At 36.8% G+C, this 19,733-nt stretch overlaps 2 protein-coding genes across 5 annotated transcripts in view; one reads left to right on the top strand and one right to left on the bottom strand.

The window, feature by feature from the left end:
- LOC143244744 (myosin light chain kinase, smooth muscle-like) overlaps positions 1-2,209 on the bottom strand; it is a 34,153-nt gene extending 31,944 nt beyond the window's left edge. For 3 of the 4 annotated variants that reach the window (XM_076489964.1, XM_076489983.1, XM_076489993.1), the window contains exon 1: positions 1,835-2,185. The gene's annotated coding sequence lies outside the window, so the exon portion shown is untranslated. Of the gene's footprint in view, positions 1-58; positions 150-1,834 lie in introns of all 4 variants that reach the window. The other variant, XM_076489975.1, reaches the window with a different exon arrangement.
- Positions 2,210-11,114: 8,905 nt separating this feature from the next.
- The window catches only part of LOC143244738 (TGF-beta receptor type-1-like), a 64,713-nt gene continuing 56,094 nt past the window's right edge, over positions 11,115-19,733 (top strand). The window contains exon 1 of the mRNA XM_076489950.1: positions 11,115-11,225. The gene's annotated coding sequence lies outside the window, so the exon portion shown is untranslated. The remainder of the gene's footprint in view (positions 11,226-19,733) is intronic.

Here is a 19,733-nt window from a genome sequence, read left to right as displayed (position 1 = left end):
CAATTCATAGATTTATTAAGAAATAATATTTTACACGAATAATTAAACTGTAATGGACCATATTTTGTGGTTTCCATTCTTCATCAGGTCAACTAGCTGAAGGTTATTTCTTTCAGGAGTTAAAACAAGGTAGCCTCTCCAAATGACCACTATAATATAGATGGGATATTTTATATTTATTGTGAAATTTGTTTTAGTGCTTTCGAAAATAAGATTACAAAAACAACAGACTTCGAAAGAAAGTGAAACACATGAAAAAAAGTACTTATAACTTATTGAATATATAGACATTCTTTATATTGAAATTTAGAATATAACAGTTTTACTGAAGATATTGGTCCATATTTTCGAAAGAGTTACAAACATTTTATGAAGAAGATTCCTTATTTTAGATGACACACCGAACAAACTTAACATTGGAAGTTAAATTGTGGAAGGTAACTTTCAGTGGTTAAATTTTCACGTGTCTTAGATCCAGTTTTGGGATGAGCTGAATAATGTGATTAGTATATTTTATTAATTATTATTCGATATTGTGGAAATAATTTTAAAAAATCCCCTTGATAGAAATGTTAGTAACTGTTTATCAAGTGAACATTTTTTTTTATATTTCATAGAATGTGAATTATCATGATAACAATTAAAGCATTTTGTTAGATCATCTGCCTCAATTCCTCCAATGAGAAAGTGGTATGTCTACATTATTTCTTTATTATCCAGACAAGTACAGCCATTATCAGAAAACTATCGAAAGATTGACGTATTTTTATCTATACGCCCTCTATTAGGGTAGATTAACAAAGAAAAAACGTCTATGGATTTCTAACGTTAGAAACCGGCTTTCGATACCAGTGGTGAGGAGAGCACAGATAGCACATTATGCAGCTTTGTGCTTAATTTCAAACAAATGAAACTCAAAGAAAATGTATTTTGTATTGAGTTTTTGAGTTGAGGGGAAGTAAAATAAATAACATATCAATTAGTTAACTGAATGAATATTTGTTAACTTTCTGTAATTTCCTATTAAACACTCACATTTTGTGTTTAATGACAAAATGCTATGACAAGCTAAGAGAAAGTGTTAACGATTACCGTTCTCTGAACTTAGAAGAAAAATTTTTTTATTTTACTCTTAGTTTGAACAGGATTAATTTTTTCTAAAAAAAATAGAATACAGCCGACATTTTGTAGACTCTAAACACCTAAATCTTGCTTACAGTATTATTTTTTAAAAAATACTTTTTTACATAGTATATAATACAGTATTAAATTCACTGTATAACAATAATAAGTAATATATCTCTGACTGTGGTGCTAACTATTATGAATTTAAGTAACCATTTTCCTTTTTAGGGACCTGGCATGGCCTAGCGCGTTAAGGCGTGCGCTTCGTAATCTGAGGGTCGCGGGTTCGCGCCCGACTCATGCCAAATCATGCTCGCCCTCCCAACCGTGGGGGCGTTATAATGTGACGGTCAATCCCACTATTCGTTGGTAAAAGAGTAGCCCAAGAGTTGGCGGTGGGTGGTGATGACTAGCTGCCTTCCCTCTAGTCTTACACTGCCAAATTAGGGACGGCTAGCACAGATAGCCCTCGAGTAGCTTTGTGCGAAATTCCAAAACAAACAAACAAATCTTTTTCAGTTTTCTACATATAATAAAAAAATACTTTTCCCTGCTCAGTTTTGTTACAGTTGTTTCAAACTTTCAGTTTTTTAAGAAACTTTATAACTGTATTTTTATCACAAAGTTCATATACATCACGCAATAAATATTTACAATTTTAATTTACGAACTTCACATTTTTTAAGAGTAAATGAAAAACAGACTATACCTTTAAACGAAATCTAACGCAGAGAAATCTAAAATTGTAGTGTCTTGGTTTCAACCGCCAATGTAAGTCTTTTACTCCTGCTATGTAGTGAACTGGAATTCCTTCATCATACCTTTGGAACAAAAATTTTCAACAAGTCTTTTCGTATTCAGTCGGATTTGAAGCTACAAAGAAACACCACTTTCAACAACTTCACGAGACTTTGCGTTCTAAAAATATACTTGCATGTTCTTGTTTCTAGGGAAACAAACTGCTGACTATGCCAGTTATTTTGCTTGTTAAGCGCAGAGTTACACGATTAACTATCGGAGCTCTGCTCACCACTGTTATCGAAACTTGGTTTTTAGCGTTACAAGCCTAATATTTTCGACTGTGTTGCTGGGAGGAAGTGTGGTGGGATGTTACGCCAATTAAGTAATGTAACCAGTGACTATTACCACGTAGGATGTTGAACGCATAGCTCTTTTGTTCAACGGGTACCGGACTCCATGTTAAACAAATTTAAATATACTCCTAACCCTGAAGTAAAAAAAAAAAAAACATTTTTGAGTTTTACTGTTCTAAAACTTTTGTTGTAAGGAAAAAAATTTAAACTAACAAAACAGTTGGTATCACAGCTGTTTATTGGTTTGAAATGGTTATAAGATCGAATGTAACATATGATACAATGAATCTATATACAAGCATATAATTATCATACAGTGACTCTAAATACAAGTATTTAATAATCATACAATGAATCTATATACAAGCATATAATTATCATACAATGAATCTAAATACAAGCATATAATTATCATACAATGAATCTAAATACAAGCATTTAATTGTCATAAAATCAATCTAAATAGAAGCATATAAATATCATACAATTAATCAACATACAATCATATAATTATCATACAATTAATCAAAATACAAACATACAAGACCCGGCATGGCCAGGTGATTAAGGTAATCGACTCGTAATCCGAAAGTTGCGGGTTCGAATCCCTGTCACTCCAAATATACTCGCTCGTTAAGCTGTGGGGGCGTTATAATGTTTCAATCAATCCCACTCTTTGTTAGTAAAAGAGTAGCCCAAGAGTTGGCGGTGGGTGATGATAACTAACTACCTTTTCTATAGTCTTACACTAGTAATTTATGGACGGCTGGCGCAGATAGTTCTCGTGTAGCTTTATGCGAAATTCAAACAAAAAAGCTTTTAATTTTTATATAATGAACCTAAATAAAAAACTGGAGGAATAAGAAATATATTGAATTTGTTTGCCGTAAAATCACAAAGCTACAAAATAAACTAACTCTAGGTTACTTACCCGTCCACCGCGGGTATCGAAACCTAATTGTTTGCGTTACAAGCCGACTGACTCACCTTTGAGACGCTAGGGTAGGGATATATTTATTAAAGCTGATAAATTCAAGAAAACATAGGTAGTGACTGTGAACTTAATACATCAACAGGTGTTTTTTTACCATTGTCATTTTACAATTGCTTTTATTTGAAGCAACTAATCAGATCGTTCAAATATTTATCGAAAGTTATTATTGCGGTGTATAGAAATCAAATTTTCATCTCAGCGTGTTAAACATGAAAGCTAATTCGAGTTTATTAAAAACTATCTTTAGAAATATATGGTATAAATTATGATACTTTCTTAAATACTGAATTTAATTATTTTAAATTTGAAATGTTACAATAAATCAAAATTAATCAGTATACAACTCTAATTTTTATTATTTCGTTTTAATCTAAATTTTGCAGTACACTAAAAATGTTTTATTTTTCTTATAATCAACAAAGTATCGGATTTTTAGAGTCGATTTTGTTGAACCTTGGAGGGTCAAGTATACCTTTGACCTCTTCTTTCCCTCTAACAGTACATTTTGTTCTTTTTATGTAATTTTTGCAATATCAGATGTTTCAGTTTCTGTATGTAATTTCTCCTCCTTCTTAGATGATATTTCGTACTTGTGCCTATTGGTACTATAGTTTGGTCAAGTTTTTTCCTCCAGATGTCTCTACGTGATCAGCGTTAATAATGTTCAATGCCCGTTGCTAAGTCCTCAATTCACGCCCTGGAGTAATAATATGATACACAGGTATATAGGCCTGGCATGGCCAAGCGCGTAAGGCGTAAGACTCGTAATCCGAGGGTCGCGGGTTCGTGTCCGCGTCGCGCCAAACATGCTCGCCCTCCCAGCCGTGGGGGCGTTATAATGTTACGGTCAATCCCACTATTCGTTGGTAAAAGAGTAGCCCAAGAGTTGGCCGTGGGTGGTGATGACTAGCTACCTTCTCTCTAGTCTTACACTGCTAAATTATGGACGGCTCGGTGCAGTGGGCTAACAACCTACTCACTTAAATACTTGTTGAAGAATCCGCAAGCGATTGCGGCCCTATGTTCCTAGATGGAATCTAATGGTGATGACTAACTAACACAGGTATATATTTATTTTAGTAGGTATACAATAAACCATTTAAAACTAAATTTATAAATGTGTCAGTTACAATCTTTAATGCCTCGCATTAGTGACAGGCTGTGTGATGGACGAGTGTATGGAGGGATAGTGTTGCTGATTGATCAGCATGTGCCCACACTGTCTTAGCTGTCTTATACACCTTGGAGGCCTTTGCCATCCTTGTTTCTTTAGATCGTACCATCACTGTTTGTTCTTCCTACCTGCTTCCTGGAGAGACTTATAACCAATGCTCTTATTGAACAGTTGCTGCCTCTCTTTTTAATACTGGGAAACTTTAATGGTCACAATCCCCTCTGGGATGGTGCAAATACAGATGAGTGGTGACGTTCTTTAGATTGTATGCTCTCGGATCACAACATTTGTCTCCTCAGTATAAGTTTTTATACTTGTTTCTATGAACCTGATAAGTCTTTTAATGCCATTGATCTCTTCATCTCCTCCTCTTTACTTTCCTCTCGCTTGTTTTGGAGAGCTGACAGTGACTCATGGGGCAGTGATCATTTTCTCATCATTTTGAGGGAGACTGACTGTGGTAGTTGCCACCCGACAATGCCTCAGTGGAAGATGGACCAGGCCAGTGACAGTGACCCATGGGGCAGTGATCATTTTCTTACCATTTTGAGGGAGATTGACGGTGGTAGTTGCAACCCGACAGTGCCTCAGTGGAAGTTGGACCAGCTGGCTCTCTTTTACTGCTCTTTCGGAATTTGATTTTGTCGTTGTTTGAATGCCATCAATAGATGATTGTGTGGTAGCAGTGACTGATTGTATTGTTCAGGCAGTTGCTCAATCTATTCCTAAGACCATGACCTGTTTTCCATGCTATCCTCGTTCGAAGTGAAGTCTTGCTTGTCAAAAGGCACAGAAAGTTTAAAAACGGGTCTGGAATACCTTTTCCAGATCAAACTTCCTGTTGCTCTCTGACTGTCTTGTTTCCAAAAAGGATTGGAAGAAGAAAGTTGTTCTGGATAAGCTTTGCATCGGTCGCATTTTTTATTTGGAACATGTGCACAAAAAAGACTGAAAGTTCCATCTAAAGTGTGCTTTCATGAGCACCTCAAATCTCGAAACGAATTTGTTGAATAATTAATCGTATTTCTAGAATATCTGTTTCCTAGTAAGAAACAGCATATGCTTTCTGCCATCTGGTAAAATTGTTCACCACAATCAAGATGTATTTTTTTCCACTGCTGCTATATGACAAAAGACCAGGCATAATAACAGAAACTATCTCAACTGATATCCCAATGCAATACTTCTGTTGTTGCCCATGCTGTTTCTATTATTGACTTTGTCGCTCATAGTACAGTTCACATGATTTACACAATTTCTATACAGATCCAACCCAATAGAAGTGTCTTCTTAAGGTCTAGACATCCAGCTACTGGACGGTTCGGGACATGACAGAGTGCTGGAGAACGTAGAAACTGTAAAAGTACTGAGATTAGTCAATGTTTCCGTCTATGGCATCTCTTCATTTTTGACATAAAAAGCACTCTTGTAGACAAAATAAATTTTTGTCTTTAGGCCGTAGGTAGCAACTTTTTGTCATGATGGTCTTGCACTATTCTTAATCGACTGAATAACTAGTTTCAAACTCACATCTTTTGTCTGAGTATTTTTTAGTTGAGTGTTGGACCGCATTAAATTTTCATTATTAATACTGGCGGTTGTTCATATCTTGGATTTTACGCTGTTTTACTTTAATTTACTTATCTTTATATATAACCCGGCATGGCCAAGCGTGCTACTCGTAATCTGAGGGTCGCGGGTTTGCATCCCCGTCGCGCCAAACATGCTCGCCCTTTCAGCCGTGGGGAAGTTATAAAGTGACGGTCAATCCCACTATTCGTTGGTAAAAGAATAGCCCAAGAGTTGGCGGTGGGTGGTGATGACTAGCTGCCTTCCCTCTAGTCTTACACTGCTAAATTAGGGACGGCTCGGTGCAGTGGGCTAACAACCTACTCACTTAAACACCTGTTGAAGAATTCGCAAGCGATTGCGGCCTTATGTTCCTTGATGGAATCTAATGGTGATAACTAACTAACTAATACATAAAATATAAATCAGTACTATTAATGAATTCATAACAGTTACTAGGTGATGAATGCAACAAATAAACTAAAAAATCAGTGCCTAATTGGTTTAGATATAACAGAACACTCGTGTAATTTCAACAATGAATCTATATAAATTTAATACTGATGTTTTTTGTCTGTCCATGAAACTACTTCACAGGATATTGATGAATCTCCACCAAAACTGATGTGAAAGTTCACTAGGACTATGTGGAAAAACACATAAAGTTTTGTAGTTTGTGTTTTGAAGATTTTATGGGCGTTTTTATTTTTGTTTTTGTTGTTGATGGATCTTTATAAAATTTGGCACGAAGAATTGTTGGATCCGTGTAGAGATGTAATCGAAGTTGCCTTTTACGTTTTGTATTTTTTAGTTTTTATTGGCGTTTTTTAAACAATTAGATGTAAGAGAAACAACTTTTAATGCTCTAAGATAACCTTTCATTAACGAGGAATTTACATAACTTCCATCCAAGGGATGTGTGCTCCAGTTAGTAAACAAACTATTCACATAAAACTGCCAAATATCGATATTACTGGATTCAGCTGATTTTGTTTCTTTCTTTCTTCAATTTATACATTTGTATTGTTGATTATTTGAAGTCTTGGCAGTTTAGAAAAGGACTTGATGTTGTGGAGAGGGATATCTTGGATTATTTAATGAAAATGATGATTCGTGTAGTCTACGTAACATTCAGTGGCGTAGCTAGGGGAGGCGGGCAAGGGGATACATCTGTCCACGGTCGTAGCATCGGGGGTTGGGGTGCCAAATTGATGTTACATAATTAGGAATTATGGCTTACATTTTGTCACGAGGGGGCGCGAAAACTGACTTTGTCCCCGGGCGCTGAAAATCCTAGCTACGCCTCTGGTAACATTAACTTATTTTTTAACGAAACGTCTACTATTGCCACTTTCACTTAATTTCGTAAATAATATCTTCAACATAAAATCCGAAATTCATCATAGGCCTAGTTTTAGATACGACATTTCACTATGTTGTTAAGTAAAATATTATTGTCATAGTTTTTGTTTTTTTATAAATAGATAATTCATAGTATTTTTTGGTGCTTAAATTCAAACAAAAGTAAAACTATTTTAATCATTTTGTGTATTATTTGTCAAGAAAGAATAATGTGAATCTCATCTCCTTCAAATGATAGCAAAAGCGTTTTATTTCTTAAACTTTAAATTCCAAAGTTAAAATAACTAACATTTTCTGATTGGCCTCTTTACAAATGAAATTACGATAGAAATTTCACTTACTTTGTAATTTCGTATCTCCAATTCTTTATTAAATATAAACTCACAATATTAAGCTAACTGAGTTATTAGCAATTATACAAACATATAAAATTATGTAATGATTATTCATTAACTCACTAACAAACTCGGCCCGGCATGGCCTAGCGCGTAAGGCGTGCGACTCGTAATCCGAGGGTCGCGGGTTCGCGCCCGCGTCGCGCTAAACATGCTCGCCCTCCCAGCCGTGGGGGTGTATAATGTGACAGTCAATCCCACTATTCGTTGGTAAAAGAGTAGCCCAAGAGTTGGCGGTGGGTGGTGATGACTAGCTGCCTTCCCTCTAGTCTTACACTGCTAAATTAGGGACGGCTAGCACAGATAGCCCTCGAGTAGCTTTGTGCGAAATTCCCAAACAAACAAACAAACAAACACTAACAAACTCAATAAATCTAGCTAGACTAATTCGTTTTTATGTATGGATCACATTGTTTCATCAGCTTTCGAAAAAATTCTACCCAGAGAAGCTACGCATATCGCCATACGTTAAACTTGTTTATTTGCTTTTTGAATTTCACGCAAAGCTACTCGAGGGCTATCTGCGCTAGCCGTCCCTAATTTAGCAGTGTAAGACTAGAGGGAAAACAGCTAGTCATCACCACCCACCGCCAACTCTTGGGTTACTCTTTTACCAACGAATAGTGGGATTGACCGTAACATTATAACGCCTCCACGGCTGGGAGGGCGAGCATGTTTGGTGCGACCGGGATTCGAACCCGCGACCCTCGGATTACGAGTCAAACATCTTAACACGCTTGGCACGTTAAACTTACTCCCAGCTAAATAAAAACAGAAATTCCAATAACATTCTAGATTGAAAATATTGCTGATAACAGCTAGATATATATATATCAAATAAAGTAGGGTCTTTACATCAATTATGATTGCACTTTCCACAGTGTTTAAAGTATCGTTAGTTTTACACCTAAAATGAGACTAGAACGAAGAAATATAAGTTGAAAGTTTGAATTAATATAAGTGTTCAAGCTTACAAACTTCCCCCATTTGAAATTGCCGTTTAATTACCTGCAGCACCTACTTGGGAAATAATTTGCTTTTATTAAAATAGTAGACCAAGTAAATAAAACAAAATTCTGGAATAAAATAGGTTAATACGAACAGACTAGTGATGATAACAAGTAAAACCTATCTCCTGAAATTGGCTTTCAATGCCAAATTAGTGAAATACCTTTGTGAATAATATAATGAAATCAACTCTGGCTCGGTCTGTAAATACTAGTCCACCTTTTGCACTAACTACATTGTTGACTTTGCTGTTAATTCTTGCCACCAGTCGTTAGTACACATCTGGTAAGATAAACGCCTTTTCCTCCTTAAAATAAACTCCAATTGTAATAAGTTTTTGGATTCCATCCCTTTTAAAACATTTAAATATTTCCAACAATATTTAAATTTCGCTTAAGTAGAAAATAGGCTGATTAAAGTACATTCCAATTATTATTTGTCTCAAATAACTCCTGGATCCGACTTACAAAATGCTTTATTGTTACGAGTAACGTATGATCTTTTTCATTTGCTTTCCATGCGGGAAAGTGTAGTAAAGTATAACATTCAAGCAAAAAAATTATGGATTCATTATGTTTTACCGCTAAGATATATTTAATCTAGCTCGCACCACGGTCCTGTCATCACTATTCTTCGCGATTAACAAAATAGTCAAACTCAAAACGTTCTCTAGGTCAGGGGTTTCCAAACTTTTTAGACCTGCGGAGCTACAGATCAGAAAGAAAAAAACATTCCGGAGCCTTAATCAAAAATACACTGAAAATAGAAACAATCGGTCAATTTCATTTATAAGTAAAAAAACATTGAGATTTTCGAAGTTATCAAATTCTTCCATAAGTATACATTCAACTCTTAGTTTTAGTTTACGTTGAAGCGCTTCCATTTTACTCTGAGCTTTGAAGTACGTTACCCTGGTATCCTGCATTGTAACATTCACTTCAGTTATGTAGGTAAATATGTTCGAGAGGTAAGTCTCTTTCAGTATCTAACATTCGTCCCTTAATTTGTATGCAGGTTCAAAATGGCATTCAGATAAAAAGAGACCTATCTTCTCACGCAGTTCGTAAAACCGACCAAGCACTTTTCCCCGAGAAAGCCATTGGACTTTAATATGAAGCAGCAGATGTTTATGCAAACTTCCCATATCCTCATAGAGAAAACTGAAGATCCTCGTATTAAGTGGACTTGATTTTATAAAACTAACTATTTTTATGACATCACCCAATACCTCATTTAAGTCTTCTGGCATTCAATTTATTACAAGTGCATGACGATGAAGACAGTAGTGAATACTCTCGATGTCCGGATTTTTCTTTTTTATACGTGCCAATGCGCCTGAAAATTTTTCAGTCATAGCTGCAACTCCATCAGTGCAAATACTAGAGCAAAGTTGCCATTGAATCTCATGTTCTTCCATAAATAAATCAATCAGTTTAATATTTCTTCTCCTGTTCTTTGAGTAGGCAAAGGTTTGCAAATTAGTATGTCTTCTCTGAAGCTTGCTTCGTGAATGTAGCGAACAAACACAAAAACATTGCATAGCTTGCAACGTCTGTTGATTCATTCATTTGAAGCGAAAAAGTTGAACTTACTTTTACTCACCTTATTAACTCCATTAAACAATTTGCTGACGTATCTTTTATTCTTCGACAAACCGAATTGTCAGAAAGGGGCATAGAGTTAATGTTTTTAAGAAATTTCTCATTAATCACGCAATCTACCAAATCTTTTGAATATGGTTTTATCAAATCTTTAGCAATTGCATGAGCTTCACCTGCTTTTGTAATACTGTAACTTAACATGATATGAAGCAATAAGAGCATCTTTGTTGTCTTGATGGACAAACGAACAAAATGTAGCTTTTCTTGTATTTAATTGCAAACACTTTCTTTTGAAATACTCTCTTTGCGCTTTTTTGTCGCAAAGGGTCTTAAATCATCAACCCCTTGCTTTACATTCCAAGTCGATATTCGTTATGGTCCAAACCAAAATGAAAATTTAATTTACTGAGCAAGTGTTTACTGATATTCATTTTTCATATTGAAATATATTTTGCTAAACTTTGAAATGTGTGTTTGTGTTTACTGTTTAAACATAGTGCTGAAAAAAAGGATTGAGGACGTTGTGGTTACCTCGAGATCAAACCCCGAATTTTATTAGTATAAGTCTTCAAGCAAACTGCTAGTTACTGAGGAGTATAAAGAAAATAAAATATCCCAGTGATTAGGTTTTTACATAATTTGAATTATAAGTGAAAGCAATGATGAAATAAATAAAGTAACGTGCATATCTATTTTATATATATTTAGTTTTTATAATTCTTTGTTATAAAATGACATATTGAATATCAGTGGCTCCTTCCTAAAAATTTTTGTTCGTGACGTCACGATATTTAACATAACCTTGGTAGATTAGACCTAGAACGACGGAAGAAGTGAAATTTTATGTTTGTGTATTTGAAAATAGACTGATGTGAAATCATTAGTTGTCAAGACAGTGTTAAGGTCATTTCAGTTTTTGTTTTCTTTTTTATACAAGAATATTTCATATTTAAAAGGATTTAATGGTGTAAAAAATGTTTTACTGTTTCTAATACTAAGTATTAGAGAGAGTTTATTTATATTAATTAGAGAATTGTTAGGCCTAATAAGTAGTAACTTGTAATTGCGATAAGTAATAATATTTATTAGTAATAATAGTATTATTAATACATATTATTATACATGTAATACAGTATAATTTGTTGCACAGTTAATTATAATTTATCGTAATATAGGTAACCATAAGCAAAATATTTTAAATGTTATTGCGTTGTTAGCCTAACTATAGCCTCTTATTAATTAAATTTGAACTTTAAACACAAAGTGTGTAGTGTACTGTTCCTTTCAATCCCATATACTACTAAAGTGCTAGCAGTATTAATGAGAAATACTAGTAGAAGTAATGGTTCATATAATACCGTTAGTGTTAATGGTAGTAGTATGTATAGATAATAATATTTGCACATTTACTATGGATAGGAAGCCAGTCACTAATGTAACTGAAGAAAAGAATCATGACATATTGGTTGATAATCCCCTCAAGCTATCACTGTATCAGGATATTAATTTTTTTTTTTTTGCTAATAAAACTAATAGAATTGTAGTGTATATTTATAAATATTTATTAAAATTCAAAATAGGTGATTCTATATACAAATTATTAGTAAGATCTCTTTTGGAATACTGTAAATAAAAAATGTGATTATTGTTTGGTGTTGTAATCAAGAGCTGTGCATACTGAAAAATAAATTAATTTACATCTAAATTGTAAAGTAAACAACAATAGAAAAAAGTCTCATCAGTTGAATTGGAGCTTATTTTGAGTGTAAATTTTTTTTTGATTAATAAAATTAGTAGCGTAACTTACAATAAGGAAATAAACTCTTAAAATAAAAGTTTGTTGCAATACAACTAGGTGTATACATGCATGCTTGTCTACAGAATCACTAAATCATTCAGGGCATAGATTGGTAATTGTAGAACTTTTATTCCTTGCTAATTTCTTGGTCTGTGATACATATACAGTAAAACCTGCAGGGCAAAATTGCATGCGACTGAGTACAATTTCTGGCATAAGGAGGTTTTCCGGCTTAGACAGTGAACATACATTTCCTTAATTTATATAATTTTTGAGCGGAATGTTATACTTGCTTGGCTCAAGGGAAGTAAGATGTTTGTGAATAGTTATTATACTGTTTATACTATATTTATTAGAATAAGAACAAAAATAGACATTCAAAATATACACAAGTACACAAAATCTTAAATTTATTTGAAGAAAGTGTCCAATTTCAACTGTTTCATTCTTTTAATGGGCTTTCTTGTGTGGTTAAAAGAAAACTAATTATATGGCCTTTTTGTAATGTTCATTTGCCCCCTTCAGTTTTGCATACAGTTTGATAGCATTAATATAACTTAACACATGCGATGAAGTAGGAATTTCTATTTCCTCATTATCTTTTCCATTTTGTTCATCTTCTGAATCTTTTGCACTGTTACCATCTTGCGATTCTATTATAGATTTTAAATCAATTTCATCAGTTTCTGTTAAAGCATTCTTGTCAACATTCACAAAATCTTCTGCATTCACAGAATTATCTGCATCAATCTTCTCAATCGGAGTTTGGTTTTCACTAGAATTGTCATAACAAACTTCACCATTATCAAGAATAAATCCACAGTTTTGAAAGCACTTTATTACAAAGCATTTGATTGAATGACTTAAAAATGCAATTGTATCTAACACGTCAATTTTCATGGTCATTTCAGATGCTCTTACATTCGTCCATGTTTCTAATAATATGCTGAAGCACAGATTTTCTGCATTTCAATTTTATACACTATAGTTCCATTTTGTAGTGGTTGTAAAACTGATGTTGTACAAGGAAGTAGAAAGACTAAACAAACATTTGAAAGTTGAACTTTTGGGTGAGAAGTTGCATTATCTAGAAAAGTAAAATATTCCTATTTTCTTGTCCCATTCTTTTGTTTAATTTGTTCAAAAATTCCCCAGAAATAACACTTGTCATCCATGCTTTATTATTCACTTTCCATTCCACAGGAGGTTGTTTCTTCCTTTAATGTTTGAAACAGCACAGATTTTCACTTTTACCTATTACTTATGGTGAATTTTCCCTACATTTTAAAATGAGGGAAGATAGGAATTTTTTTTCATGAGAATTATTTAAAGAATAAAATTGCAGGGAAGATGGGAAATTATTGTTTTCATGAGAATTATTTGAAAAGTAGAATTTTGCACTTAAAAGACCTATATTTCTACAAATCATGAATCTAATTTAACTGCAAAAATAATGATGGCAGGAAAGAGAACAAAGTATATTTAACAAATACTTTAACAAAATGTCTGAGAATTTATTAATATTTAATCAAAAACATTTTTTCTGCCTCGCTCATGTTCTGATCCTCCTTGTTGATAGATGAGGTTGGGGAAAGATAGTTTTCCATCCATGTTATGCAGGTTCTGCCATATAGAGGGCCTTTTATAAGAGAAATATTAAGATAATGCTGCAAAATTTTGATAATTTGGGGCTTAGGTTTTACTGTATCTTGTTTCATAGTGAGAAAATCAAGTTTTATTGTAATGTAATGTTTTATTCACTGTACTGTTCATATATCTTTTTAAATAATACTTATAGAAATTGTTGGTTTACCACACTACTTATGAATGCTGAAGCTTTCTAGGCTATTAGTCTTTTTAAAATAGTTTATCCACTCATAGAAAATAGTTGTACCAACTAAGATAATGTCATTATAATACAAAGAGTTTCTTACATTGCTAAGTTATTATAAACTTTGATAGATTTCTACACAGTTTTAAGAAAAGTGGACCCCTCGGTGTGGATTCCTGTACGTGGTGAGGGGACCTCCCAGGGAAGGTTCTGTTCTATCTGGTTACCTTCTCTGGGATCTAAACATCCACCCACGTGTTTGCCGTGCGTGGCGACCCGTGAAGGGGAGGAGAGGATCCTGATGGTTGAGGGGTCCAACCCTAACACACCACTTTGGCCTCGAATTCCTGTAGACGGGCGCCCTTTGGGTGGCCCCCCTTGGGTCAATCGGCTGGTCCACTTGGGCTAGAGTCAATGAAGTAACAGTGTTGGAAGTTCTCAACGGGTGTTGTGGACATTGTGCCTGATGCTGGTGTTTGGGTATAGTGCTCACGAAACCCTGGCGTTGCTGCATTGTCCTTGCGTGACTTTGTAGTGCGTCCCCTTGTAGGGCTCCATGGTGGGTGGGGTCAGTGGGTATTGAAATATTTTCTTTTTCCTATGGATCCTCTAAAAAATTTAAATAAAATTGTAAAAAAACAGTCAATGGGTAAGCGACCACGTCTTGAATACTCAGAACAGCAATCTTCAACATCAGTAACACACGTACCTCATTTTCTTATATTACATTCTCTTTTGGAAAACCTTTAGGGCAAATGTCCCCTTTTTTTATTCAAAAGGGACTAGAGGGACTTGCTGGCTCTCCAAAATCAGTAAAGAAACTTCGATCTGGTGACATATTGGTTGAAACATCCACATCCCAACACAGTGAACTCCTCTTGCATTCAAAGGCAATTGGGGATATACCTATTGAGGTTACACCCCATGCTACCTTGAATTCTTCATGAGGAGTTATTGTTGAAAGGGATTTGAAGAACGTCCCAGTCGGAGATTCTCGCTGGTCTCTCCACTAAAGGAGTTTCTGCAGTGAGGCATCTCCACTCGCAAAGATGGAGTTACACTGCCAACAAATACCCTCGTTTTAACATTTACTTCACCACGTGCACCTGCCACCATCAAGGCAGGTTTTTCATTTGCAGGGTTCGCCATACATACCAAACCCTCTTGATGTTTCCAATGTCAGAGATTCGCCACTCAAAGACATCTTGTCGTGGTTCCCTGACATGTGCTCATTGTGGAGGCAAGGACCACGATGCCTATGACTGTGACATGAACCCACATTGCGTAAACTGCAATGGTTCTCACCCCTCTTACTTTCATTCTTGCCCAAAATGGTTGGAGGAAAAGAGGTGCAGCGTTTGAAAACGACACATAACATTAGTTATCCTGAGGCTCTGAAATTGCTGTCCACAACTCCATCTCGACATATGCTGCTGCACTTCATTCCACAACTACAGTGGGAGTGCAGACAGATCTCTCTGTGCCTCCAAGAGAATCGTTTTCAAAACAAATGAAAAGCCTTTTGACCTCCGTGGTTAAAAAGGTTGATGAATCGACTTCCACACCCATCTCTGTTCCTCCCATACCTTCCAACAAACCTCAAGATCCACGTCCTTCAGTTTCAAATACAGGCATTTCTTCTGATACATCTTTTTTTCCCACTACAAGAGACAAAACAATTATTCGTTCAAGGTCCTCAGTCACTGGATTCCCTTCCAATAACAAAAACCTGCCCACCCGACCCAGAGCAGGATCCATGGAGGTTGATAGACCTCCTCCGACTAAAGACAGTAAAGAAAAAAGACGTGGTCGTAAACCGAAGGGTTCTCCAGCCACTTCACCTACCCGTTCTTAAAAATGGCCACCTTGATACAATGGAACTGTCGAGGTTTACGTTCTAATCTGGATGATATCAGAAAGCTGATTGCTTCCTACCATCCTGTTTGTCTTTCTTTACAAGAAACATTTCTCAAAACTGTTGATACTGTTTCCATTCGGCAGTTTTCTCTGTACAGAAATGACAGGTTGTGTGATGGTCGAGTACATGGAGGGGTGGCACTGTTGGTTGATCAACACGTGCCCACCCTGTCTTTGTCACTCAACACACCCTTGGAGGCTGTAGCCATCCGTGTTTCCTTGGGTCATACCATCACTGTTTGTTCTCTGTACCTGTCCCCTGGAGAGACATGATCAATCAGATCTTGATGCTCTCGTTGAACAATTGCCATCTCCATTTCTAATCCTAGGGGATTTTAATGGACATCATCCCCTCTGGGGAAGTGCTATTATTGATGGGAGGAGCCAATCTGTAGAGCGGATGCTCTCTGATCACAATCTTTCTCTTTTCAATACTGGTTCTTCCTCTTACTTTCATGCACCTAGTCAGTCCTTTACCACTATTGATCTCTCAGTTTGCTCCCCTTCATTATTCTCCCATTTTTCATGGAGTGTTGACAGTAATCCACTAGGCAGTGATCATTTTCCGATCCTTTTGAGAGAGACTGGCTGTGGTCGATGCCACCATACCCGCGTGCCCCGGTGGAAGCTGGATCAAGCAGACTGGTCCACTTTCACTGCTCTCACAGAACTTGATCTTGCCATCGTAAATCAGCCATCAATAGACGACTGTGTAGCAGCGGTAACTGACTGTATTACACATGCAGCTGCTCAGTGTATTCCTAAAACCTTGACACGTTTTCCACGATATCCTCGTCCGTGGTGGAATCCTGCTTGCCACTTAGCACGGAAGGCTCAAAAGCGGGCCTGGGATACTTTTCGTAGATATCCCACATTTTCAAACCGGGTTGCTTTCCAACGGGCTCATGCACATGCTAGGTGGGTAAGACGTCAAAGCCAGAAGGAATCTTGGATTAAGTTCACAACCAACATATCTTCTACCACCAGTTCCAAGATCATATGGGACAGGATTCGAAAGGTTAATGGGCACTACAATTCTATCCCCCTCTCGATCTTACTCTCTGATGGTCAGGAGGTGACTGATGTTCGGAACATCGCTAACACTCTAGGTGAAAGCTTTTGCTGAGTATCTAGCACTTCTGCTTGCTTCTCTACCTTCCTGGCCATCAAGACTCGGGCAGAGCGATCACCTCTTTCCTTTTGAACTGACTGTTTCTTTGACTATAATTGTCCCTCTACCCTGGTGGAACTAAAAATGGCCCTTCATCAGTCTGCCAGTAAGTCTGTTGGACGTGATGATATTCATTATGATATGCTGCATCATCTATCTCCTGCTTCTCTTGATGTCCTTCTGATTGTTTTCAACCAGATCTGGCAGGAGAATGTTTTTCCTGATGCCTGGTGCCAGGCTATTATTTTACTTTTCTCTAAGCCAGGGAAAGATCCCAAGATTCCTTTAAACTACCGTCCAATTGCTTTGACGAGCTGTCTCTGTAAGACATTAGAAAGGATGGTTAATGCTCGTCTTGTTTGGTTCCTTGAATCAAACAACCTCCTCTCGCCCACCCAGTGTGGGTTCCGTCGACAACACTCCACCACAGACCACCTAATTCGTCTTGAAACATCTATCAGAGAAGCCTTTCTCAACCGCCAACATCTTGTATCAATATTCTTTGACATAGAGAAGGCTTACGACACAACATGGAGGTATGGGGTTTTGTGAGACCTCCATACATATGGGTTATGTGGTCATCTACTCATGTTTATTAAAAATTTTTTAATGGACAGACGATTCTAAGTTCGTGTGGGTTCGACACTTTCCTGTTCTTTTGTACAGGAACTTGGAGTCCTTGAAGGCTGTGTATTGAGTGTTACACTCTTCAATATAAAGATAAATGCCATCACTGAACAACTTCCTCTCACTGTTGCGAATGGGCTGTATGTCGACGACTTTCACATCTCATGTCAGTCGTCAAACATGAGATATATTGAGCGGCAACTACAAACCGCCCTCAATTGTGTACGGAAGTGGACTCTAACGAACGGCTTTAATTTCTCTCTCTCCAAAACTGTATGCATGCACTTTTGCCGTCGACGGGGTATTCACCCTGATCCTGAACTTCATATCGGTGAAGTTTTGCTGCCAGTGGTCCCGGAGACCAAGTTCTTGGGGCTTATCTTTGATTGTAAACTGACCTTTATACTACACTTAAAGCAGCTTCGGGTCAAATGCACAAGAGCACTGAACATCCTCCGTGTTCTCTCTTCTACCAGTTGGGGGGCAGATCGCTGTTCACTGTTAAAGGTATAACGTGCTCTTATTAGATCGAAACTCGATTATGGATCAATGGTCTGGTTCTGCCAGACTCTCAGCCTTAAAGATGCTGGACCCCATTCATCACCAAGGACTTCGACTCTGCACTGGGGCTTTCCGTACCTCTCCAGTTCAAAGTATATACATTGAATCTCATGAACCTTCTCTACACCTTTGTTGTTTGCAACTATCTTTACAATATACTTCAAAACTTTATTCCTTACCAAAGCATCCCACCTGGAAATGTGTTTTCCTTCCTCGGTGTGCAGTACTTTTTCAGAACAGACGATCTGTCATTGCTCCGTTTGGCCTTCGCATCCGGGCGCAATTGGATGAATTGGGTCTGTCCTTGGATAACAATGCAGATTCCACAGGTTGGCCCATCCCACCATGGCTTATTACAGCCCCCAAATGTGACCTTTCTTTCAGTCACCTAAAAAAGGCAGATACTCCAGATTGGAAGTATCGTCTTTTATTCAATGAATATCTTTCAAACAATCATTCAGTTCCCATTTATACAGATGGTTCCAAATCAAGTAATTCAGTGGGCTCTGCTATGGTTTGCTATGGGTCAGTAGTTGCGTGCAGAATCCCTTCTACAGCTTCTGTGTTCACTGCTGAACTGTATGCCATGTCTCTTGCCCTGGATCATATTGCAGCTGAGCAGTACTCCAACTGCACTATTTATACTGATTCGCTTAGTTCTATACTTGCCTTGGAATCGCTACACGTTAGCTCACATCCTATTCTCGCTGATATTCAAACCGACTGGCCCATTTCTCATTAGCAGCTACTTCAATCCAGTTTTTCTGGATACCAGGCCATGTTGGTATTCGCAGGAACGAGCTTGCAGACATGGCAGCTAAATATGTCTGCTTCAGCACCATCACTCCTATGCCTATTCCGTACATGAACTATGGTGTTGTCTTCAAGGCTTGGCTCCGTGCCAGCTGGCAGTCCACTTGGAGTGAGCAACGTGACAACAAACTTTTTCAAATCAAACCCAAAATTGGACTTTGGCCATCTAGCTTCCGTAAAGTTCGGAAGGAGAAAGTTGTTCTCACTAGGCTACGCATTGGTCACAGTTTTTTAACTCATCATTTTCTTTTATCTGGAACTGATGCACCAATGTGTAGTTTGTGTAACACTCAAATCACTATCAGCCACGTTTTACTTTCTTGCCATCTTTACAATTCTCAACAATGGCAATATTTTAAATATATTTTTTCCCAGGGTCAGTCTGTAACATTGGACAGAGTTATTGGTGATGGTGACTCTGTCCACCTTGATAATGTTTTTAATTTTTTAATGGCCATTAATCTTTTTAATCTCATTTAAGTGTTGCATATTTATTCATTACACCTTTTTAATTGTGGTTCCTTTTTTACAGTTTTAATCTCTCTCCTTCAATTTGACATTGGACAATGGCCAGAACATTAAATAACTCGACACCAGGACTGGAAAGGCCAACTTCAGGTGACTAACGCTACTGTTTGAACTATCCGTTTGAACTACTCGTTAGTCGTCCTGGCGAAGTTGTTATTATACTTT

Source organism: Tachypleus tridentatus, chromosome 1 (genome assembly GCF_004210375.1).
Source record: "Tachypleus tridentatus isolate NWPU-2018 chromosome 1, ASM421037v1, whole genome shotgun sequence".
Taxonomy (NCBI): Eukaryota; Metazoa; Arthropoda; class Merostomata; order Xiphosura; family Limulidae; genus Tachypleus; species Tachypleus tridentatus.
Note: the sequence above shows the minus strand (reverse complement) of the source record. Positions and strands in the feature narration are given on the sequence as shown.